General features: G+C 49.6%; 1 long non-coding RNA gene across 1 annotated transcript in view; it reads right to left on the reverse strand.

Annotated features, from left to right (window-relative positions):
* Positions 1-3,555: 3,555 nt before the first annotated feature.
* The window catches only part of LOC137206511 (uncharacterized), a 62,780-nt gene continuing 41,512 nt past the window's right edge, over positions 3,556-24,823 (reverse strand). Inside the window, exon 3 of the long non-coding RNA XR_010934674.1 lies at positions 3,556-3,631. This is a non-coding gene — a long non-coding RNA (uncharacterized lncRNA). The remainder of the gene's footprint in view (positions 3,632-24,823) is intronic.

Consider the following 24,823-nt stretch of genomic DNA (forward strand, 5'->3'; position numbering starts at 1 on the left):
CACTACTTTTATTTCCATAGCTCACACAATGACTGACCGCTGAGTAAGGTTGCCAGATTTAGCAAATAAAAATATAGGTCGCCCAGTTAGATTTGAATTTCAGATACACATGATTAATTTTAAAATATAAATATGTCCCAAACTCTGTGGGACATACTTATACGAAAACTTAGTCATTGAGTATCTGAAATTCAAATATAACTGGACATTTCGTATTTTATGTCTGCCAATTCTACACTAAGGGGCTCTTCTGGGTAAAGCAAGAAGCATCAGTTGTGTCCTAGGTTCTGCCTTGTAGTAAAATGCCCACCTCAGGGCCTTTGCACTTGCTGCACCATCTGCCTGGAAGGCTCATCTGCCAATATCCCCACGGCTCCCTCCTTCGCCTCCTTCAAGTCTCTGCTCAAAGGACTTCCCTGGTGGCGCAGTGGTTAAGAATCCGCCTGCCAATGCAGGGGACACAGGTTCGAGTCCTCGTCTGGGAGGATCCCACATGCCACAGAGCAGCTGAGCCAGTGCACCACAACTACTGAGCCCACGTGCTGCAACTACTGAAGCCCATAGGCCTAGAACCCATGCTCTTCAACAAAGAGAAGCCACCGCAATGAGAAGCCCGCGCACCGCAACGAAGAGTAGCTCCCACTCGCCGCAACCAGAGAAAACCCGCACGCAGCGGCGAAGACCCAACGCAGACCAAAAAATAAATTAATTTAATTTAATTTAAATAAAATTACAGAAATGGAAAAAATATTTTTAAGAAGTCTCTGCTCAAATGTCATTGAAGCCTTCCCCGCCCACCCTACCAGAATCAATCTCTCCCCACTCCTGCCTTCCTTTCCTCCTCTCAATGCTTCTTCTCTATAACACTTACCACCACCAGAAATATTATATAGTCACATGTTTATTGTTTCTCTCCCCCACTGGAATGTGGGTGCAGATTTTGGTCTGATTTGTTCACTAGACCCCAGAAGAGCGTCTCGTATATAGTTGACACTCACAAATAGTTGCTGAGTAAATGAATGCACTCCCTGAGAGCAATTCTTGGTTTCTGTCAGGAACACTGCCGGACTCAGAATCAGGAGCTGGCATTGTCACTGGTACCCTGTCCCCGAGGCACCGTCCTTAATGTCACCTTATAGCCCAGCATCACAGGGGAGGTCAGGTGACAAAACCACCTCAACAGTGGCTACACATTAGAAAAGCAACATGTTCAAGTATTCGAGTGCGGTTTCCTTTTCTCATCCAAGGGCTCGTGTCCCCAGACAACTGAGTCCTGGAGACACAAACCCTAAAAGCCAACTTTTCCCATTTTTACCCAATGTTCTGAGTGTGTACAAGCTGCCCGCCCCCAGCAGCACTGCAGACAAGAGTGTGAAGCACTTCCGTGTCCGATGGAAGGAAAACACACTTCCAGACATTCTTATCGACAATAGCTAAATAGTCTAGGTTTCCAGGCACTTTGCCTGCATGTCCGCATTTAGTCGTCATAGCACTTTGGAAATCAGTATTCTGAAATCAGTCCTTTTTACAGATGAGGAAACTGAGGTTCAGAGAGGGTAAGCAGTTTTCCCAGGGTTGCACTACCACAAAGCAATAAAATCAAACATGAGCTCAGATGGCCCGATATCAGGCTCTGAGCCCACTTCCTCACCTGTAAAATAGGTTTAATAACAGTACCACCTGGCTGGGATGTTGTGTGAAGTACCTCCATGGGCCCGAGTGCCCACCACAGGCAACCCTGTCCCTTCTCTAGCCAGAGATGATTAGGCTAGAGGAGGCCACCTAAGGGCCACCATTCCATGCTGGCCAGAGTGATCAATGACATGGCTTAGAGCAAGACACTAGCCAGGCTTATCAGATTCACTCTCTTGAGTATTCAAAGTAGAAAATTCCAGAAAAATGAGGCCTATCATGAGAAAATGGGAGTGAGTCCAGGTCAGGAGGTAGAAAGTGAAGTGAACACAGCCATGATGGGCTGTGAGCAAGCCGGCATTGCAAAGGAGCTCTGGGCCTCCATGTCCAGAGGTAGAGGTTGTGCACTACATTCCCTTGGATCACCATGCCCATCCTTGTCTGCGAGTGGTGACCTCTGGACTTGTGCAGTGCACACCCTGAGTGACTGTACCTGGCAGCCCTGAGACTTTATTTATTCATGATTCATTCGCATATATGTATTTAGTTTCTACCATGTGGCAGTCTCTATACAGGCCCTGAGGTAGCAGCTGTGGAAAGACATTCAAAATTTCTTATATTCTAGTTGGGGGGGGTCAGACGAGAAACGAGTGAGTGAGAAGTTCCAAAGAGGAAAACAGAGCCAAGAGAGAGGCTGAGGGAAACAGAAGGGGGAGACCTGTCTGAAAAGCAGATGTCTGAGAAGAAGTCAGGCATGTGACAAACAGGGAACAGTTGCTCCTGGTAGCGGCAACAGCCAGTGCAAAGGCCCTGAGGTGAATCTCAAGAGCATCTGGGCTGCTTAACTCCAGAAATAACTTCTAACTCCAGTTTTTCCTGGGGTCTGATGGTTCCCTGTGCCCAGATCCCCGGACACGAGTGTCTTTACGATACCAACATATTCCCTGGGTTGACTTAAGCAGATGCCTAATTCTTAGAGCCAAGAGAACTCAGCCCAAACCAGCCTGGGCCTCTGTCCCCAAGCAGAGTTCAGACTCGGTGTTGCTGGGTGCTCGTCCATTTCTTCTGGTCTGAAGCTGAGCATCCTCACCAGCCAGACCCTGCCCAGCCACGTCTGAAGACCGTGTTCCCAGTTAGCGATCTGCAGTTGCAAAGCCAGGAAGCATGATGTTCCCAGACATCAAAGAAGTTACAGAGACTGCAGTCACCTCAGAGCCAGACCTTTTCCTGCAGCTGCTGTTTAGACACTGAGTCTGACGTGTTTTCTTTAGGCTCCGGTGAAGGGTAGAGGCTGCTGGTGCCTCCAGCCACCCCCATCCCCACCGTCATCTGTGGCTCCCACGTCCCTCCATGTCTCTGGAACTATGGCCCTGATTTTGTTTTTATGGGGTAATATTCTTTGATTCCCAGATGCCTTGTGGGAATTTGCTGGGGCTGGGAGGTGGGAACCCGAGAAACAAAAGGATGATTTACAGTGGTTCAAAAGCATTATTATAACCAGAAAATTTAATTTACAGACTTTCGGTTCTTTCATTTCCATTTTTGAAAGAGGAAAAAAAAAAAATCCTTTGAGCGTGACCACACTGAGTCCCCCTTGCTCGGAGGTTAGTTCAAGGCATCTGTGTCTTCAGAAAGCCTTCTTGGAATTAAGCAATAAACAGGCCAAGGAGATAAAACCATCCTGTGTTTAAAAAGCTGGTCTGTCTCCGAGGCAGAATTTTTATAGATAAAACAACGGAATGTGACTCAGAGAAGTCATCTTGTAAAAATGGTCCCATGTGGACACAGATCTCTTCACTCGGGAAGTGAACCCTACAAGAGGCAGGAAGGTTTGGGGGGATTTAGATAATTCCCTACTTCTGGCTTCAAGAAGCTACCTCAAAGCCCCATTGCCCAGATGAGTTTTTATGTTGCAAATGTTACCTCCACACCTCTGCTGTCTCATCACCTGGAATATGCCGTCTCTTTCTCCCTGGTCATCAAAATGTCCGCACGTGTCCTGCGGAAAAAGGAATTTCTGGTCAAGTAAGTTTAAGAAATGATGAGCTCAAGAAAGATAAACAGGTTTCTTCACTGCGGGCCTCCTCGGTCTTTAATTAAAGTGCAGAGTTTCCCTGAGCTGTTACAGTAAGTCAGGGGGTCTCTCAAGTCCCAGTGGTATCAGCCCAAATCCAAGTGGAGCCGCTAAAGGGAGCTCTGTCTGGGCTGTACTGGGGCTTACCGTGCTTTCTTCTCTGTGGCTTAGTTTCTCTCTGTCTCTCTCTGTTGATTCAGCATCTGTCTGAATGTTCATTTTTTCCTACCACAGACAAGCTTTCTTTGCATGGCAGGGGGTCTCAGCCACCATACAGTGTTGGCTGGTGACCCTGGGGGCGGGGCGGGGGGATCCACTCCCAGGAGAGGATGTCCAGATCTTGGCTCACCTTGTAGACCAGTTAGTGGAGCACCTGGATTTCCTGACTTGGGTCACCTGACTGCCCCTGGGTCAGGGTGGGGATCAAGGTACTGAAAGCCTCAACAGAGACCCGTGCCTGCCGTGGGGCAGCAGCTGTCCCTCCAAACCAAGGGGATGCTGTCACTAGAAAAAGCGGGGAAGGGATGCCAGGTGGGTGAAAATGAAAGAGCAGATACCAGCACCACCTTTGATCAAAGAATCCCCTCTCTGGTCAAGCATCCAGCTGAGCTGGGGTTTTGCAGACAGACAGACACCCTGGGGAGCCAGAATTATCACTGCCACGTGGTCTCTCCATCCTCCAAATCCCAGCCCTGCTTGACTGCTGGCCGAACGTTAGGGGCGGACGCCTCGCGCCCATTGCTTTCTGAGGTCCCAGAGGCACACTGGATCCCGTTGTTTTATACTTTCTGTGTCTAACTAGGGACCCTGCACAGTCAGTGCTCCATAAATACCTGCTTGACAGAGGAGATGCAGAGCCCCCTGCACTTTTTCTGCCACAGCCTAACTCAGCTCGCTTCAGTGCAGCTCCTGGTCTCTTGTCCACCTCCCTCGCTAAAACAGCAGAGTCCACCTGCCTTGAGCTCTGAGGACAGCGCCTGGCACATGGTCGGAGATGCTAATTAGGGGCGGATGTCATGTGCCAGTGGTTTTTGCTTGTGTGTTGGTTGGCTTTTCCCTGTCTTTGCTCCTACCTTGCACCTTAAAACTCTTTTCTTCCTCTTCTTCAAGAGCAAGGGTTCATCCTTCTAGAGGTTCAGCCTGTTTGCATGCAATAAATATTTATGGAGCATAACTGTGTGCCCAGCAGGCACTCTCCTGAGAATGGTGGGTACAGGGTGAACAACAAGGAGCAAATACAATTCCTGATTTGTTGACCTTCTATCCTAATGGGGCTGTCAGACAGAAGACCCAGTGAGGCAGAGCGTGGGTTCAGAGAGAGACAAGAGTGCTACTTTAGCTACAGTGGTCAGGTAAACCCTCCTGGAGGACATGTGTCTGACCAGAGCCTGCTGAAGGCAGTGGGAAGGGAGCTGCTCACATCCCTGCGGAAAAGCATTCTAGGTCAAGGGAACAGAAAGTGCAAAGGCCTTGAAGCAAGACATGCTTATGTGTTGAAGGTAGCCAGAGGTCTCTGTGGCTGGAGCATTAGGGAACAAAGTTGGAGGGTGGTCTTTGGCTAACGGTCAGCAAGGAACTGTGTCCTGTCAACAACCACATAAACTTGGAAGCAGATCTTTCCACAGTTGAGCCTTCAGATGAGAACCCAGCCCCGGCCAATACCTTTACTGCCGTCCCGCAAAGGACCCAGCTAGGCTAACAGAGACTCCTGACTCACAGAAACTAAAAGATAATAAACATGTGTTATTTTAAGTCACTAAGTTTGTAAGAATGTTGAACTGATTGGATTCTGGTTTCCTTTTGAAGACAGATAACAGGATTTCCAGATGGACTGGATGTAGGGCATGGGGGAAAGAGAGACTAAGGATGATGTCAAGGTTTTTGGCCTGAATTACCAGGTAAAGGGTGGTGTCATGGACTGAGGTGGGGAACGGGGAGGAAGAAGAGGTTGGGGGGTGGGGGACCCTGTGAAGAGCTCCGCTTACTAAACTTAAAAAGGTACCGCATGGAAGGTGATGTGTTTGGGATGTGTTTGGCTGTAGGGAAACCCTGGCTGGTGTCTTAAATGATACAGCTATTATATGATCTCAAAGAACAACAGGTAAGGAGGAAAATGGTTTTAGAATTGGCTCAGAAATTCAACAGAGTCACCAAGGACTCAGGCTGTCTCCATCTCCCTTCTCTGCCCTCCTCATCGGGTTGGCTTTTCTTTCTCTGACTTGTTACCTTAAGGTCACAAATGGTTGCCACAGATCCAGGTATTATGCCCTCACACAACCTGCGCCAAAGATAGAAGGGATTGGGCATGGAAACCTCTCCTCTGCCCCTCTCTCTTTTTATTGGGACTGAAGATTTTCCCAGAAGTCCCCAGTGGACCTCCCTTTCATCCCATTGGTCAGAGCAGGTCACGTGGCCACACCTGGCTGCAAGGGAGGCTGGGAAAATAAGTATGAGGTTTGGCTCCTGTGCTGTTGTAAGAAGCAGGTGGAGAGGGACTGCTGGAAGGACAAACAACAGTGATGCCATAGGAGTGTATTATTCAGGGTTCTCCAGAGAAACAGAACCAATATTTATCGATATTTATTGTAGGAATTGGCTCATGCAATGATGGAGGTCAAAAAGTCCCACAATCTACCCTCTGAAAGCTAAAGAAACAGGAACCCTGGTGGTGTAATTCAGTCTGAGTCTGAAGGCCTGAGAACCAGGAGTGAGGATGTCCAAGGGCAGGAGATGGATGTCCCAGCACAGGCAGAGACTGAATTGGCACTTCCGCCATATTTCACCCTATTCACACCCTCAATGGGTCAGATGATGCCCAACCCCACTGGTGAGGGTGATCATCTCTACTCAGTTGACCAACTCAAATACTAATCTCTTCCAGAAACACTCTTACAGACACACCCAGAAATAACGTTTAACCAGCTGTCTGGGCATCTTTTAGCCCAGTCAAGTTGACACTTAAAATTAACCATCACATTGGGCAAGAAGTCTCCACCCCCGAGCCTCTACAAGCATGTGGTGGGTGAGTTGCAGGTACCAGTACCCAGGGGCACAGGGATGATTCAGATAGAGGTCAACTGTGTCTTTGGGGAAAGGAGAGAAACAGGCACATTATGACAGCATGAAAAATACAAAGGCATTGTTCTTTCCACTTCTTTACCCAACCTCCTAACTGCTCACTGAATTAAAGGAGAAAAAAGGCATTAAAATTGATACCATGACAAAACATGCCACCTTACCACCCTACCCATCATTCAAGATGCCCAAGAGGTCAAAGATTTCACTTCTGACATTACCAACACTGAATATCAATCACTTATTAAATACTCACTATTCATCCAGAACTGGACTGGTAGGATTGCACGTGGCTGTATTAACAGAAACCTGCCCATAATGGCTTGACCAAAAGAGGGTGTGGTTTTCTCCCATACTGGAAGTGTACAGGTAGGAAGTCCAAGGTTGATGTAGCTTCTCAGAAAACACCACAAGTACCTTCTTCTTCTTAAGCTTCCTGCCCTGCTGTCCGAAGCCTGTAGTTTGCTTCCTCATGGTTTCAGTGTCCTCCCGGTTGCCCAGCTCCAGCCATCACATCAGTCTTCCAGGCAGGATGAACGGAAGAAGGAGGGGGACAAGGGGAAACAACAGCCTTTCCTGATAGCAACATATCTCATCCTCACATCTCATCAGCCATCGCAGGGCCACACAGCCATCCTTAGCTGCAACAGAGGCTAATCAGCGGGTATTTTTAATTGGCATCATGTTGGTTCTGGTAGAAAGGAAGGAGGGAAGAAGGGATACAGGGCCAGCAACCAGCAGCATCTGCCTCAGCACATCACAGGCCGAACTCATTTCAGCCTCCCTACATCTCTGTGAAGTGCAGACTGTGCATCTAGTCTAGGGACTAGGTCAGGGGTCAGCAAACTAAGGCCCACAGACCACATTCAGTCACCTATTTTAGTTAATAAAGTTGTACTGGAACACAGCTACGCCAGTTGTTTACGTATTATCTATGGCTGTTTTCATGCTACACAGCAGAGTTGAATAGCTGGGACAGAGACCATATGGTCTGCAGAGTCAAAAATATTTACAATCTGTAAACCACACTTTACAGAAAACATTGACCGGCTCCTGCATTAAACCCTTGATTCTCAACGTGTGGTTGGTGGGCCAGTAGCACCGGCATCACTGGGAGCAGAACCTCAAGCCCATCCGGGCCTGCTGGTCAGAACCGTCCACCTGCTCACCGTGGGGGCCTGCACAGTTTACTGACCCTTGCCGAGTCTCCATTCTCCCATCTGTAAAATGGGGAGACTTACTTCTCTCATTTATCTCCCCCATGTTGCCAGGAAGAGTCAGCGAGAAAATCCATGGAAAGTGCCCATCATATGCTAATTACTTAAGAAATGGTGACTAAGGGACTTCCCTGGTGGCACAGTGGTTAAGAATCCGCCTGCCAATGCAGGGGACACAGGTTCGAGCCCTGGCCCGGGAAGATTCCACATGCCGCGGAGCAACTAAGCCCGTGTACCGCAACTACTGAGCCTGCACTCTAGAGCCCGTGAGCCACAACTATTGAGCGCTCGTGCCACAACTACTGAGCCCTCATGCCCAAACTACTAAAGCCCAAGTGCCTAGAGCCCGTGCTCCGCAACAAGAGAAGCCACCGCAATGAGAAGCCCGCACACCACAACGAAGAGTAGCCCCCACTTGCCGCAACTAGAGAAAGCCTGCACGCAGCAACGAAGATCCAACACAGCCAAAAATAAATAGATAAAATAAATAATAATTAAAAAAAAAAAAGAAATGGTGACTAGGGCTTCCCTGGTGGCGCAGTGGTTAAGAATCCACCTGCCAGTGCAGGGGACAGGGGTTTGAGCCCTGGTCCAGGAAGATCCCACATGCCACGGAGCAACTAAGCCCATGTGCCACAACTACTGAGCCTGCGCTCTAGAGCCCGCAAGCCACATCTACTCAGCCCACGTGCCACAACTACGGAAGCCCACGCACCTAGAGCCCGTGCTCCACAAGAAGAGAAACCACCACAATAAGAAGCCCACGCACCGCGACGAAGAGTAGCCCCCGCGCGCAGCAACAAAGACCCAATGCGGCCAAAAATAATAAATAAATACAATAAATACATTTATTAAAAAAAAACAGAAATGGTGACTAATCACAAGTACTGGTCTCATGACAGCCTCATAACCCTCACTGCCCAAGATGGGCACATAGGAATTCCACGGGGGATAAAGAATGACAGGGGCCTGGACTCTGGGGCTGCTGGGCACCAGGAGAGAAACATCCACCTGGCATTGAATTCCCTTTGGGGCTTTTATTCGACATCACACGGAAATGCTTCCACCCAGCCGTTCCCGTGTTGCTTTCTGGCTAGTTCTTTGATGTCTGCACAGGAGGGTCCTCCTCGGGCCTTAACAGACACATTTTCCCCCAAGTTGAGGCCCAAACAGTAAGACTTGTTCCTTTGACTCCTTTTGTTCAGAGCTACTCATGAGCTGGGATGAAAACGGTTCTGAGCTGCATTAGGCCCTGCACAGCAAAAAGAGCCCACAACCCCACGAGCTGCCCATTCTGGAAAAATCTGGACGAGGAACCTCGAGGTCAAATAAGATGAGCTTCTGAACCTTGTCTCCCTAGGAATTTCATCTTTGCTGATACAGAAAAAAAAATAGAATTAAAAACGAACTTTAGAAAACCAAAAATTTAAAAATAACCTCTTTTAGATGGTCTATTCCAAAGAATAGGCAGCACTGAGCTTCTTTTGTGTCCCAGAAAGCCGGCCACAAAAATTCCCATCCCCTCACGACACACAAGCGGCTCCACTTCGGGGCAATTCTCCCTGTTTCCGGACGGTTCAGGAAGCTTACCACAAATGCCCCTACCTGTTTGGAACTTCTCAGCAGCAGAAAATCACTGACCGCAAAGCTTCCAGGGCAGGCATTTAAAATCAACCGAAAGACACTCCCTTTCACATGCCTCTGCCTCTGTATACTTTTTCACAATCGGGTTCCACACTGTTCCTCGCAGACAGGATGGGCATCCAAGCCAGGAATTCTTTTAAGGTGCTCTGTACGCATAAACATGATCACCTTGAGCTGGGGCAGCGAAAGGAGCACTCCAGTTACCAGGGGCTTTCGAAGGCTTTTAATGGGAAACATTTGTGCCAAATAAAAAGGCTTCTCCTTGCATTTTGCTTTCGTTGTAAATTATCTGCTCCAAAGATCCACCCAGAAATCTCTGTGGAGGGCGAACTTCGAGGCATGGCTGGGTCCGGATTTGTGGCTTAGTGCAGATAGATTTTCAGCTGCTGCATCCAAACTGCAACCAGGGGGACAATAAGAACAGAACTTCTTTTGTTCTGATTAAACTGTTTTTAATGGTCCCTTCTAGGCCGGGCCTTAGTGGAAGTCTCAACAAGGCCACTCATTGAGCCGTCCTTGAAAGAGCCAAGCGGGGCAGAGCACAAGGGAACCGTTGGGAGGGGCTGGCGGCCCTTTGCTCAGCCTTGGTGGTCCTGCCGCAAAGGAGAACAGGGCTGTTTTATTTGTTGTCTAAAATGGAAAAGGGAAGGGGGCTGGTGTGAGGCGGACTGTCCCACAAATTTCCATAATTAGTGTCTGCAACGTGTTAAGAGACTCAAACATGCGTGCACGCACACACACACACACACACACACACACACACACACACACACACACACACACACACACACAGTAACATCAAATGTCATCCCAGAGGGACAGGGGTTCCCAAAAGCTGAAAACCCAGGAGCTGGTAGAGCCAATGTACTAAGTGCAACATGTGTTTCCCTGGCCCGAGAACTCAGCCTGCACTGGGGGAGCCACATTCTGACCACTGTGCTTTCATGTGGAGGCCTCGGGGTCCCATTGGTTCCCGCAGGATCTGACATAGAAGGGAAGAAACAGACTGAAATGTACCAGCCACTCACACGTCACAACGTGCTGCCTGCTCAACACCCCTGTTAAAACCTGAGGTCCACCTGAGTGTCCTCTGAGGGTCTCCCAGGTGGACCTGAAGGATGTTGTCTATGTAACAACAGAGACCAGAGAGACAAGAAACAAAAGGTGTGATTTATCCCTCCGAGAGAGTTTCCCCTCTTTTAATTATACATGTGCAAGTGAGATTTTAACTGTGCTCATTTGTTCTTTTCTAAAGAACATACTTTGGTTCTCCCCACATCAGTGAAGTCTGGATCGGTCGTTCTCAGCCAGGGGTGAAGATTCTGCTCCCAGGGGACAGGTGTCAATGTCTGGGGACATTTTTATCTATTTTTTTTGGCGGTACGCGGGCCTCTCACTGTTGTGGCCTCTCCCGTTGCGGACCACAGGCTCCGGACGCACAGGCTCAGCGGCCATGGCTCACGGGCCCAGCCGCTCCGCGGCATGTGGGATCTTCCCGGACCGGGGCACGAACCCGTGTCCCCTGCATCGGCAGGTGGACTGCCAACCACTGCGCCACCAGGGAAGCCCTGGGGACATTTTTAGTTATTCACAACTGCAGGGGGTGCTCCTGGCACCTGGTGGGCAGAGGCCAGGAGTGCTGCTCACCGCCCTACAGTGCACAGGACAGGCCACAGCAGAGAAGGAACGGACCCAAATGTCCACAGTACTGAGGCTGAGAAACCCTGGGCTAAGAGAAAGTGACCCAGATCCACGGCCAAGATTGCAAGGATCCGGATCCTCACTTAGTTAAAGGTTAGGAGAGATGGAATTGCTTTCTGATGGGGGTGGGGGGGTGGGTGGGGGGGTGGGGTGGGTGGGGTGGGAGGGGTGGGGGGGTGGGTGGGGGGGTGGGTGGGGTGGGAGGGGTGGGGGGGTGGGTGGGGGGGTGGGAGGGGTGGGGGGGTGGGGGTGGGAGGGGTGGGGGGGTGGGGGTGGGAGGGGTGGGGGTGGGGGGTGGGTGGGGGTGGGGGGATGGGGGTGGGGGAAGGCACAATTTCTCCCTCCCACATGCATTCGGACAGGAAGGGGGACTGCTGTTCTTTGAAGCAAGGGCTTTGAGGTTAGTCTTTATTTGGCACTAAATCATCTTAAATTGCATGGGGAAATGCAATACAATTCAAGTTATATTACTAATCAATCTTCCAGTGGAATAAATCATGTGGAATGATATTCTATTAAATCTGTAAGTAATTAAAGGTCATGTGGACTTTGTGGGGAAAATTCTGGACTTTCATCAAGTTTCCCTCATGCTCACCCCCTCCCAAAAAAACACACCTGCTTCTATCACAGGGGACTGTCTGGAGGTAAACCATGCTTATTATGTGACATATTGATTTATTAATCACTTCCCTTTTGCTCCAAGAAGTAATGGGAAGGGGCTGATATCAGAGAACGCTGAGCAGAGAAGACAGTGAAACCTAGGATCCAGATCTCGAGATTTGAGTCTCGGCGCGGCCAGCTGTGTGACCTTGAGCTACCTGCCCTGCTCCCCCGAACCCTGGGCTTTCTCATCTATAAAAGGGGAATAAACATAATTCCTTTCTCCTAGGGTTCTTACCAAGATTAAAATGAGATCCCGGATGCAAGCTGCTCTGCATACTCCCCAGCCCTTGGGAGGAGGTCAGGAGACGCTGGCTATCTTTCTGGTCCAGCTTTGTCCTTCGGCAGGTCCAGGGGAGCCTGGGGTAAGGAGGTCCCCTCTGTATTCCTGGGGCACCCCCCACCTCTCTACATCCACGTGATTATAGTAGCCATTAGGACACTTGTGACTTGGAATCTGCCTTCCCCTCGAGAACGTAAGCTGTATGAGAGCAGAGCAGGTCTGACTCGGCGCCAGGCACAGGCACACAGCAAGCACTCAATCAATGCTTGTGAAATGAATGAACGGTGGACAACATTTGACCAATATCAAGAGCCTGGACCTCTAGTCCCCCCTCTGCAAGTTATTAGCTGTGGACTTGGAATAACAAAAACAACAGCCTTCTCTTTCTCTCTCACACACCTAGTCTATCAGCAGGTGCTGCCCCCTCTACCTTCAAGGCATATTCTGACTCCACCCACCTCTCACGCCTGCACCCAGACCCAGGCCCCCGTCACCTCTGCCTGGATGGTGGCCCTGGCCTCCTCCAGAAGCCCAGGCCACGGTTCACAGTTGCTCTGCCTCTCTGGCCGCCCTTACTGCTCTTACTCCATTCCAGATGTCCCAGGCACCCTGGCCTCCTCCAATATCAGCACCCAGACCACCCATCAGAAGAGCCTCTTCTACTCTGCAGTGTTACAAACTGAGGCTACTGCCCCTGAGGTAATCACTCTCGAAATTCATTTTAGTTAAGGTTCTTCAGGAATCTGGTGACACTGATCCACAAAATGAGACAACTCCTTCACACTATCCCCCTTGGTTTCAAAAGTTTCTTGACTCTTCCCTCCCCTCACATGGACTCCTTTTTTGGTGACTAGAGGCCTTGGGGGTACTCTCTGTGGCCCCCACATAATTTTTCCTTTTATGGGTGGCTTTGAGGGTGGTAGCCAAGCACAGACTGACTGAAATCTGAGCTTTGTCTTGCATCAAGGTCCAGCCCAGCATTCTCTTTTAATTTCATTTTAGCTCTTACAGACAACAATAACCAAAGCATTATATTGAATATATTTTGCTTTTTTTCTTATTAGTTTACATTTCCTGATGCATCCAGTGAACAAACTCCCTAGGAGTTGGATACAACTCTGAATTCCATGAGCAACTTTTATCTTTAGTAACTGACTGCAGCATTCCTGCTGTTCCACACCGTGGGTGACCACGTGGCCACCCAGGAATCAAAAGTTCCTCATCCCCCACCCTTCCATCCTCTCTCTTCTCAAGCCACATGTTTCCATGAGCCAGGGCTGTTCTAACAAATCCCACTTCTGACACCAACTATATGCTCCGTTTCTACTCCCAACACTTCTGACACCAAATGTGTGTGTGGGTTTTTCCCTGCACCAACCAATTCTCCAACTCTCTGGATGCCAATTGTGTATCCTACAATTCAATTCAATTCTGACACTAACGACCTGGAGTTAGACCCCACAGGTTAAGGGCTGAGTCCCAAAAGACTAACCTGACATTAGATATCAAACACAAGTCCTGGACCTCCTGCACTTCTGACCAACCAGCTATAAATTGGGGGTTCCCATGACCCCTCTCCTCAGGTTCAGTAATCTGCTATAACTGTTCACAGAACTCAAGGACTACTTACATTTGCTGGTTTATTATAAAGGAGCTTCTGTTCCTGTGGAGTTGGAGTGCTCCACCCTTCCAGCGTGTGGATGTGTTCGCTAACATGGAAGCTCCCTGAATATCATCATTTAGAGTTTTTTATGGAAGTTTCATCACATAAGCATGATCAACTATTAACTCAATCCCCAGCCCCTCGCCCTTCCCCTGAGATGGGGAGCGGGGGTAGGGCTGAAAGTCCCAAGCTTCTCATCAAGATCCAGTCTTTCCGGTGACCAGTCCCCATCATGAAGCTATTCAGGGATCTGCCCAGAGTCACCTCATTAGAGCAAAACATGTTGCTATCACAAAATTCCAAAGGCTTTAGGAGCTCTGTGTCAGGAACCAGAGCCAAACACCAAATACTATAACAAAAGATGCTCCTATCATCCCTATTACTCAGAAAATTCCAAAGGTTTTAAGAGTTTCCCATTATAGATAGCCTCTCCACCCCACCCCTTATCTTCCCTCCTGTTACTACCAGCATCTGTAATACTTTTTACTCATCTGCTGTATGTTGTCTTTCTCTCTCGTAGGAGCAGGGGCTTTATCTTCCTTATCACTGTATTCCCAATGCCTAGAACAGTGCCTGGCCCATTTTAAAAACTCAATAAATATTTATTGAATGAATATAAAGATTTTAAAAAAAATAACTGATGATTGATTAATTAACGATGAAGAGCTTGGGTTCGGAAGCCAGACTGCTCAAGTTCAAATTCTGGCTGCTCTACATTCCGCTGAATGTCCTAGGGTATGTGATTCTGGACATACGAGCCTCAGTTTCCTCATCCATAAAATGAGGAACAGTCACATCCATCCCTGGGGTTGTCGCAGGATTAAGCAGGGTCCACAGTACGTGCTGACTTAGCCGTGTTGGCATCTCGGAGACACTCAGCGACTACCCGTGGGATGACTTAATGACTGTATCGGTACAACACTTAACCACTTTCAAAACACTCCCATGCTCTTTCCTTTTTAACTGATTCAGGTAGAACCTTATGGAATTACTGATATTTGGCCATTTTTGACCTACCGAAAAATAAAAAAGAGTTCAGTCTAAATACATAGGCAGAACAAGTATATTACTGATCCTGTTTTGCACGTAAGTAAAATCATAGTCAAGCAAAAGCCAGGGACCTTTCCCCAGGCCACATAACGGGGAGACGCTGGAGCCAGTCTGAATCCAGAACTTCTGCTCGGTGTTCTAACTGGGACCCTGTGTGTCTTTAGAAGAAGTTGGCATATGGTGCCAAAAGAACTTCAGAATCCCTTTGTTCCCTCCTGGGTGCAGGAAAGAGGCAACCGCAGAGGTGCCGGCAAGGGGTGGGAGCAACAGGGGGAAGGCCTGGCAGGGACCACTTTCCAGCTGAGTGGGAAATGAGCTCATTCTGTGATAAGAAGAGATGTTCCCCCCCCGCCCCCCACCCCGGGAGAGCCCCGTCCTCTAAGCACATCACACGGTTTCCTTTCTTCCCTTCCCCATCCCTCTTTCCTTCCTTCCTTCCTCCCCTTCTTTCCTTCCTTCTTTCCCTTCTTCGTTTTTTAATTAAACAATGACGGGATTCCTTTCTAGCGGTTTCACAAGAGGTGAAGTCACGTAGCAACCTTAATTATTTTCAACTTAATAACTTCCTGGGGTGGGGGGAGAGGCCAAGCCCCTGGTGGGTGAAACGCCTTGCTGGGTAAGCTGCTCAGAGGACGGCATTTGACCAAATACTTCTCATATTTTCCCTCTCCCCGGTAAGCGCCTTTGTTTGGAGTGAACCTTTTTTTCTCTTCGTGATAAACATGAATGACTACAGTTGACTACAATTTTTTCAGCTGGCTCTAGCTTCAAAGGTTTGCGCGTTTTGAATTCCAGGCTTTTAAATTACTTTTTTTTTTTTTTTTTTGCTCTCAGACACACCTATAGTAGATAGTAGAAATATGAATTTCATCTTCAAATAAAAGAGAAAAACAGGGAGGTGTGTTTGGGGGAGTTGTTATCAATGGGGTCAGATCGGCGTGAACAGTTTCTAGTGATGGAAACCCTGTAGATCGCTGTAACCCTCTCAGGAATGACGGGTGTGGGGACAGAGGGGGGCATGTTGCCGGAGTCCAGCCCGCCGCTGCCCAATTATCACAGAAAACAAGTACTGAGCCCTGACCATGAGCCCCTCATGGAGATATAAAGTCATGGAGCCTCAAACCACCCTAGGAGGTAGGTGCCAGGATTACCAATCGAGAAGCTGAGGCACAGAGAGGTTAAGCAACTTATGCTAGGTCACACAGCTCCATAGTGAAGCTGAACCTGAAAGTGGTTTGCCCCAAAGCCAGCCTGCCTCCCCAAAGTCACTCCTTGTACTGAAGGACTAACACTCTATGAGCAAGCAGCTATGAATCAAGACTAATAAAATACCACTTTGAAGTGCTGCCATAGTGATTCAATGAGATAAAGGGCATGAAAGATTCTGGTACGTGATTCCTTAAGAAACATTTGCCCATTTCCTGCCTCTCCCAGCTGGCAGGATACACTTTTAAATACCAAAGATTCAGACAGATTAGGGTTCAAACTGGGCACCCATCCTCTCCTGGCCATGTGATTTGGGGTGTCACTTAACCCTTTCTGAACCTCAACAATCCTCATCTGGAAAATGGAGCTGATGACAGAGCAGACCTCATGGGGCTGGAGTGAGAATCAAGGGAGAAAGACGAGGTGGTATTGGATAAATGTTATCTGTATTTTTTAAAAAGCAGTAACAAGCTGGCAGAACTCCAGAGAAGGGCTGATCCTGGCGCGCACTGCCCAGATGGTACCTTTGATGAACCAGGAATTTCATTAAACAGCCTGAATGTACCCCCGAAGATCCTTTACTCAGCAGCCACTTGTGCCAGGCGCTGTGCTACGCTCCACCCAAGAACTGACCCAAGAGCTTTGCTATGATTCTTTCACTGAACCCTGGCAACAACCCTGGAACTAGGTCCAGGTGTCAGCTCCGTTTTACAGGCAAGGAAACTGAGGCTCAGAGAGAAGTGACTTCTTCAAGATCGCACAGGGAGGGCGGGGCGGAGGAAGAGTTTAAGCCCAGGCCAGTCCACAGCACCCCTCCCACTGCCCACCTCCAGCTCTTGGTCACTCCACTGTATCACTTTCTGCCACGTTTCTATTCATTAAAGGCTCATTATCCACTACTCTGTGTCAGCTGCTGAGTGACCTGACACTGGCATGAGGTGGCACAGTCGTGACATCCTTACCCAACCCCTCTGCTGTTTAGAAATGATTCAATACGGAGGAGATTTGAGGGAAACCTCTGGGATTCTTTTTATAGCTACTTCCTTCCCAGTCCAGCTTGCAGCGCCGCTGCCGGAGGTGAACGTGGGTCAGGGTTCTCAAAAAGACCCAAATCCCACAAAGCAGCTGGCCTGAGACCTGGGCAGATATGCCCCACACCCCACCCCAAGCAGAGTCGAAGCAAATCCCTGAATTCCTGGAGCCTCCTGCCAGCCCCCGCCCCGCTCCCTGCCCCCAGAGCGCAGGTCTGGTGGGATCTTCCAATCTCCTATAGCTGGTGTCAGGAGACCAAGCCGTTCTTTGTCATGTTAATGAATCATGTTAACAGGGTGTTTTAACAGAAACATTCATCACCTTTTGTGCAACAAGGCTTTCCTTTTTTGTTCGACTTAAATGGTTAAGTAGGTAATAAACGCCTATCAGCTCCACCACTACAGGCTGGTAATCCCTCCAAACCATAAATCATCCCCAAGATTATTATTGTCCTGATAAATCAGCACTTGGAGGAAACTGGTAGGTCAGGGTTGGGGGCTGTCTGTCCAAAGGAGCAAGGAAAAAAGCCGGGTTTTCTCTGAGAAGTTGATCTGCTGACCAGTGCGGGTCTGGGAAAAGGAGGCCCCAGCTCCCCCGCCCCCTGAGGCTGCGATGCCAGCCCAGCGATGGTCACGTCTCTCTCCCTGTAAAGCCCGCCCCCTTCTGTCAGCTACCAAAGGCCCTACAATGTGCCAGGCACTTTGCTAGGCCTGAGACAACAGAGAGAAGGAACCAGACGGCACGCTCGTCTGCCAAAACGAATGGTCTCCGGGGGAGCCGGCAAGAATGCCCAGTGACCCAACGCCACTTAACCATGCACGACTGGCACCAGTAAGGAGCTGGGCAGGGGCCCAGCTCAGGGCTCCTCCTTGAGGTGGTGACGTTCATCTAAGAGGCTGGGTGGCTCTGATACACTGCCGCGGCCAGTCTGCGACCTGTTTCCTGGAACTCCCTTCTCTGCGGTGCCTGGGTAGGGGGTTGCACTCACTTCCTAGAGCTGCTATAACAAAGCACCCAAAACGTAGATGGCTTAAAATGACAGGAATTTATTCTCTCGAAATTCTGGAGGCTAGAAGTGAGAAATCAAGGTATCAAATTAGGGCCAAAGCCTTTAGGGGAGGATCCTTCCTGGCCTCTCCCAGCTGCTGGCGGCTCCGGTGTTCTGGGCTTACGGCTGCACCCCTCCGATCTCTGCCTGCATCTCTACGTCGTCTTCCTTCCATGTATCTGTGTCCCCCTTGCCCTCTCCGTTCAAGGACACCAGTCCTACTGGATTGGGAGCCCACCCTACTCTAACAGGACTTCAACTTATCACCACAACTAATTACCCAATAGGATCTGCATCGACCCCATCTCCAAGTGAGGTCACACGCTGAGACCCTGGGGGTTAGGACTTCAGCCTATCTTCTGGGGCGGACACAGTTCGTCCCATAACAGGGGGCTGCCACTGCCCCCCCTTCTCCTGGCTCTTCCTGCAGGTCCTCCAGCTCCTGGGCCGGGCGTGTGTTCAGCTCCTTGGTGAAGGTCCCGGCCGTAGCAAGACACCCCCATCACCATGGTCAGAGGCGACAAGAACCAACACAGGTTCCGGTCGGTCCTCATGGACTCCAGCTCATGCCTGTGGGTTCTGGCAGGTTCCTCCCCCACTGAACATCCATTTTCCTGGTCTCACTGTCTGCCCTGCAGATGCCAAGTGCCAGCGTCTGCCTGTGCCCCCTCGGACGCCCCTCTCTGCTTCTGTGCTCTCCTCCTGCAGCTGCTCCTGCTGTGTCACAGGCCCAGGGAGCCAAAGACACCTGGCTGTTGAGGTCCCAGCGGCCCTTAGCCGACGACCAAGAGTCCAGCCCTTGCCTCCAGGTAGGCTGAGCTCCGAGTGTCACTCACACTCTGGACAGAACTCCCACCAGGCGGGGTCCTGAGCTTGGCATTGGGCACGCCTGACGACCCCCCACGCTTGGCATCTGCCCGCCCCGTCCAGCTGCCCTGGACACACATCCTCAGGAAGTCCCGGGCACGTGAATCCGTGTCTCAGCGTCTGCTTCAAGGGGACTCGCTCTAAGGCAGAGACATTTAGCAAAATGGTTTCAAACAGCAGGTTACAGGTCAAACTGACTGTGTTAAAGGTTTGAGAAGCCAAAACCAGAAGGATCAGTGAGCCAACGAGTGTGTGTTTTGAGCCATTTCTCCATCGGGCCATGCTCTGTATCAGTGGGGGCCACACGGGGCTGGAGGACGGACAAAGGAGAGACGCTGACCCACAGGTCCGATAGGGCCAGTCACACAGGTTGCCCTGCCCTGGGGACGGGAAATCAAGCCCAGTAGGACGGAGGAAAGGGTGCCTTTTCTTGCTGACATTTTGTTTTGGAAGTAATTTTAGACTTGCAGCAAAGTTGCAAACACAGTACAGAGGGTTCGGCATGCCCCTCACCCTGCTCCCCCTACTGCTAACATCCCACCTAATCGTGGTACAGGGGCGTCTCATACAAATTCACACAAGGGTCCCCCTGGCTGGCAGGGACACTCTGCCCAGAGGGAGGGGTCACTCAAGGAAATTGCTGTTGCAGGAGGGGGTAAACCTACCCTGTCCCTGGGGCTGGGGTGAGGGGTGGTATTCTGGGAAGACAGACCAGCTTGTGCAAAGGTTCGGAGGAGAAAACATACGGTCAGTTGGGTGCAGCTGGAGGCTGGGGTGTGAGCAGAGGTGTGGGGATGCTCCAGGCGGAAGGACTGTCAGCCCCAGGTCCACCATACTGAGCAATCTGGACTTGATCTTAGATAGGGGGACACCTGGCGGTCTCTCAGGGCATCACCCGCACCCAAGAGCTTGCTGTCTTCACTCCGAGACAGAAAGAAACAAAGAAAGTGGGCAGGTGAAGATGTGCCAAAGAGGAGATACAAAGAATCCACTGAGAAGCTGGGTACACAGGACCCGTTGCATGCGGTGGGGTCACATCCTAGCTGGGGCAGCCATGGGCCTGCCTGACCAGTGCAGGAGTGACCCCGCCACCCTGAGGGCTTTGCCGGTACCCTTGGGACCCAAGCCATCCCCCCTCTCTTCCAAGCCATCCCCAGGCCTGGCACCTTCCTCCATCCATCCACCCTCTCCAGTTAACTCTACCCCAACCTCCTCCCCGCGAGTGGCCGGGAAACAGCCTTGCCGTCTTCCTCCTGGAATTCCTGAGGGCAGCTCTGGCTCCACCCGTCAGCCTTGGGCTATCTTCCCTCAGAAATAAGTCTGTCTCCTCTCTGATAAGCCCTCGGGGGAGGTTTGGGCATCCAGGAGGCAAGGTGCTGATCTAATTAGCTGAGTAAAGCAATTGACACTCAGGTGTGAGCGACTTAGTGGCCTCACTCAGAGGTGGATGCCTGCAGGGCCCCAGAGGAGTCAAGACCACTGTGTGCTCGCTGCTGCTGCGGTGGGACAGCGGATGGGGAGGGGCCCGGAGGTGGCCGCCCCAGGAGTGCTTGAAACTCCCACAAAGGACTCACGTGGTTGTTTCTGGAAGTGGGAGGTCACTCCCATCTACAACCTTTGCAGTTGTTCTCTGCCCCCACCCCATGCTCCTAACCCTGGGAAGAGTCTTGCCTTTTCATTCAGGAAACTCTGCTCAGCTCTGCGCCCAAATCACTCCCAGCCGCCCCCAAAGACCTCCAAAGGCACTGTCACTGCCATAACCAACGACTCAAATCCACCAACGACGTGTGCAGGGAATGACTAGGGAGAGGGGTCCCCTGGGGGGTCCAGGAAACCCTTGGGCGGCCATGGACGTCTTAAGACCATTTGCACATACATTTTCTTTAATTTGGAAATGAAACAGGTGTCATCATCCTCACTCTCCTTGTGCCAGCCGGTGACCCCCAGCGACCACTGTTGTTCCCCCATGGGGTACTTTTGAAGACTGCAGTGGGATGAAACATAGAGCACTGATGAAGCTCTGGGTAAATGGGAGCTCTGGTTCTCAGTTCCTGACAGCAGGGCATACTTGGAAACGATCTTTCTGGAGGTCAGTATCGGAATACAGATAAAATTTTTAAAAATCATTTATTTATTTTTATTTATTTATTTGGCTGCATTGCGTCTTCGTTCCTACCTGCAGGCTTTCTCTAGTTGCGGCGGGCGGGGGCTACTCTTCCTTGCGGTGCGCGGGCTTCTCATTGCAGTGGCTTCTCTTGTTTCGAAGCATGGTCTCTAGGTGCACGGGTTTCAGTAGTTGCGGCACGCAGGCTCAGTAGTTGTGGCTCGTGGGCTCTAGAGCGCAGGCTCAGTAGTTGTGGTGCATGGGCTTAGCTGCTCCGCGGCATGTGGGATCTTCCCGGACCAGGGCTTGAACCCGTGTCCCCTGCACTGGCAGGCAGATTCTTAACAACCACACCACCAGGGAAGTCCCTAGATCAAAATTTAAAACACAGTTCTTACTAGCTATGATCTCACATATACTTAACCTCTCTGTGATTCAGTTTCCACACCTGGAAACGGGACTAATAGTGACTGTTTTAAAGATGGCTGTGAGGATTAAATTAATTAATAAACGGAAAGCACCTTAGACAATGCCTGGGACCTAGTAAGTGCTTGATTAATATTATCATGGTTATTTGACCTAGTGATTCTACTTTTCCGATTCTAATTCCAATTTTCAGTTTTATGATTCCTCAAGTGCCTCACAATACATGCACGAGGCTGTGTGTTGCAGCAGTATTTGTAACAGCAAAGGATCAGCAACCGCCTAAACAGCTACCATAGGGGAGGGAACAATATACTACAGATCATCCAGACAACAGAGTCTTTGCAGCTGTTAAAAAAGAATGTCTTGATTTAGACTGATGTCCAAGATGTCCCTAAAGTTAAAAAAAGGAGGTGATGAAATAATATGCAGAGTGTTATCTCATTTTTGTTTAAAAAATATTGTCGGGATATGCAAAAAAAATTCTAAGAGAATTTTCACAGAATGCTGATTTCTGGGGAAAGGGATTTACTTTGACATTCACGTTTCAATATTTTTACGATAAGACTATATGGTTTTTATAATCTAAAAACAGTAATATAATAATAAAGAGACATTGAAATGCAGATGGCCGTCATTGCCCTCCTCAGAGGAGGCAGAGGCTGAGCTTCTAGGAAGTGGTGGGAACGGACCAGGCAAGAGCCTGGCTCTGGAAAGGGGGAGAGCCGGGCTCCAGGGGTCAAATTCCACTGCAGTGACCTGGAAAGGGCTGTCGCATATTTTGCAAAAGGAACGTCAGCTCATCAAGTGTGACTTTGACCTCGGAGATCCGAGGGCCAGCCCAGGAGACACTTGCTATTCAGAGGTGCAGGAATGGGACATGCAGTGCCCTGTGTCAGCCAGCTCTGGCCACCTAGAGAGACCTCCGGGCTGCTCAGACCAGGGAGACCCTGGGCTCAGAACTGGCAGACCAGGTTCCTCCACTTTGGGATGTGGCTGCTTCAGGGTGGGAGAGGAAAGAGCAGACAGCGGGACAGAGGGCCAAGGTGGTCACAGTCCTCCTTTCCTTCCCTCTCCCTCGGACATTCCTTCCCCTGCAACCATTCAGAATCCACTAGACGGCACAGAGCTGTCCAGGTCATAGGCATAACTAGACTGAGAGTTACTGTGGGCTTTCTGTGGGCAAGCACTGTGTGCTAAGCACTTTTTAAGGCTCATTTTATTTCCTCTCCTGAACAAGTCTGTGGGTTAGGTTATTATCTCCCTTTACACAGTCAAGAACCTGAGGCTCAGAGACTTGAATAATTTATCCCAAACCACAGACATTGTAAACTGTGGAATTTACAAATTTGTAATGTGTACATCTATTTGTACATATTACAATTTTGACTACTTGTAAAAGCTGGAATTTAAACTCATATGTTGAAACCATCACACACACACACACACACACACACACACACACACACAAACATGATGAATAAACCAACCAATATCCAAGAATGTCATTGCTGGAAAGTTCTCTAGAGATTCATTTCATTGTCTGACAAATATCGATCGAGCATCTTCTACATACAACGCACTGCTCACCTGTTCTAGTCCTGAGATGCCTGCTAGTACTGTGAACAGTCCCTGACTCCTAAAAGGACTTCATCCACTGTTTTTGAATGAATGAAGGAGTGAAGGAGTGAATGAACAAACGTGAATGACAACTTTTACATATACTTTTAACATTGAAAAGCTACCCTAAAATTCCTGGGTCAAAAATCTGGTAGATGTACCCTCTGGATGAGAAGGGAAAGAGACAGACTTGTCCTAGAAGGCTATGACAACACATAGTTCAAAAATCTAAATGAATGAATAAAATAACTCTGCACTCTCGTCCTATAACACCTCAATCTATGAAACTTTAGCATTTATCTAAAAACTTTTCACAATAACTTTTAAAATTGGGCTGTCTTATACTAATGTCTGCGAGCAGGACAGGTAATGAGGAAAAGCAAGTTTAGTAAATGTTAGTGGTGGAACTTAGGCCACGGGGATACGGGCATTTGCTATCCACTTTTCTACAAAATCTATAAGATGTCAGCGGAAGTTGCTGGCTTGGGCGTCAGGAGTTTGAAGAGGACCAGATGCCCTGGAAGCTACCCTTCCGCCCCTGCCCCCACCCCTCCTCCCCAAGGAGACTAAGGCTGGGATAATACGCCATGCTGGCAAGGCTCCCATATACGTTGCTGGTGGTACAATTCCTCTGGAGGGTCATCTGGGAGTATCCATCAAAATTCCAAGTTCACATGCCCAGCCATGCCACTTCTAGAAACTAATCCTAGAGACCTACCCTTGCACAGGAGCAAGACCATTTTTGTACATGGTTATTAAATGCAGTTCTCTTTGGAGCAGCAGAAGATCAATCACAATCTAAATATATCCAACAAGGGGGGTAGTTATGACACATCCGCAAAGTGAATTTCTTCATGTATTAAAATCAAGAGCTCGGGCTTCCCTGGTGGCGCAGTGGTTGAGAGTCCGCCTGCTGATGCAGGGGACGCGGGTTCGTGCCCCGGTCCGGGAGGATCCCACATGCCGCGGGGCGGCTGGGCCCGTGAGCCATGGCCGCTGAGCCTGCGCGTCCGGAGCCTGTGCTCCGCAACGGGAGAGGCCACAGCAGTGAGAGGCCCGCGTACCGCAAAAAAGAAAAAAAAAAAAAAAATCAAGTGTGGGTGAGAATATGGAGCAACTGGAAAGCTCATGCACTGCTGGCCTGAAAGCACAGTAGGTTGTACATTTTGGAAAACTTTGGGCAGCAACTCCTAACACTAAGCACATCCCTGCCCCGCTCCGGGACCCAGCCACTCTCCCCGTGGCATGTGCAGGAGCGTGTGTGTCTATCCCCACAAAAGATAAGCACAGGACTGTCTAAAGCAGCTTTGTTCCTAAGAGCCGAGAACTGGAAACAACCCAAATGTCCATCAGAAATAGAATGGATAAATTACGGCTTGTTCACACAGTAGAATACTACACGGCAATAAAAAATAAACCAGTACACAACAGCTATGAATCCCACAGACACTATGCCGAGAAACAGAAGCCAGACACAGAAGAGAAAGCGCTGTGCGAATCTATTTCCATAAAGTCCCAAAACTA

The sequence above is a fragment of the Pseudorca crassidens genome, chromosome 15 (assembly GCF_039906515.1).
Source record: "Pseudorca crassidens isolate mPseCra1 chromosome 15, mPseCra1.hap1, whole genome shotgun sequence".
Classification (NCBI taxonomy): Eukaryota; Metazoa; Chordata; class Mammalia; order Artiodactyla; family Delphinidae; genus Pseudorca; species Pseudorca crassidens.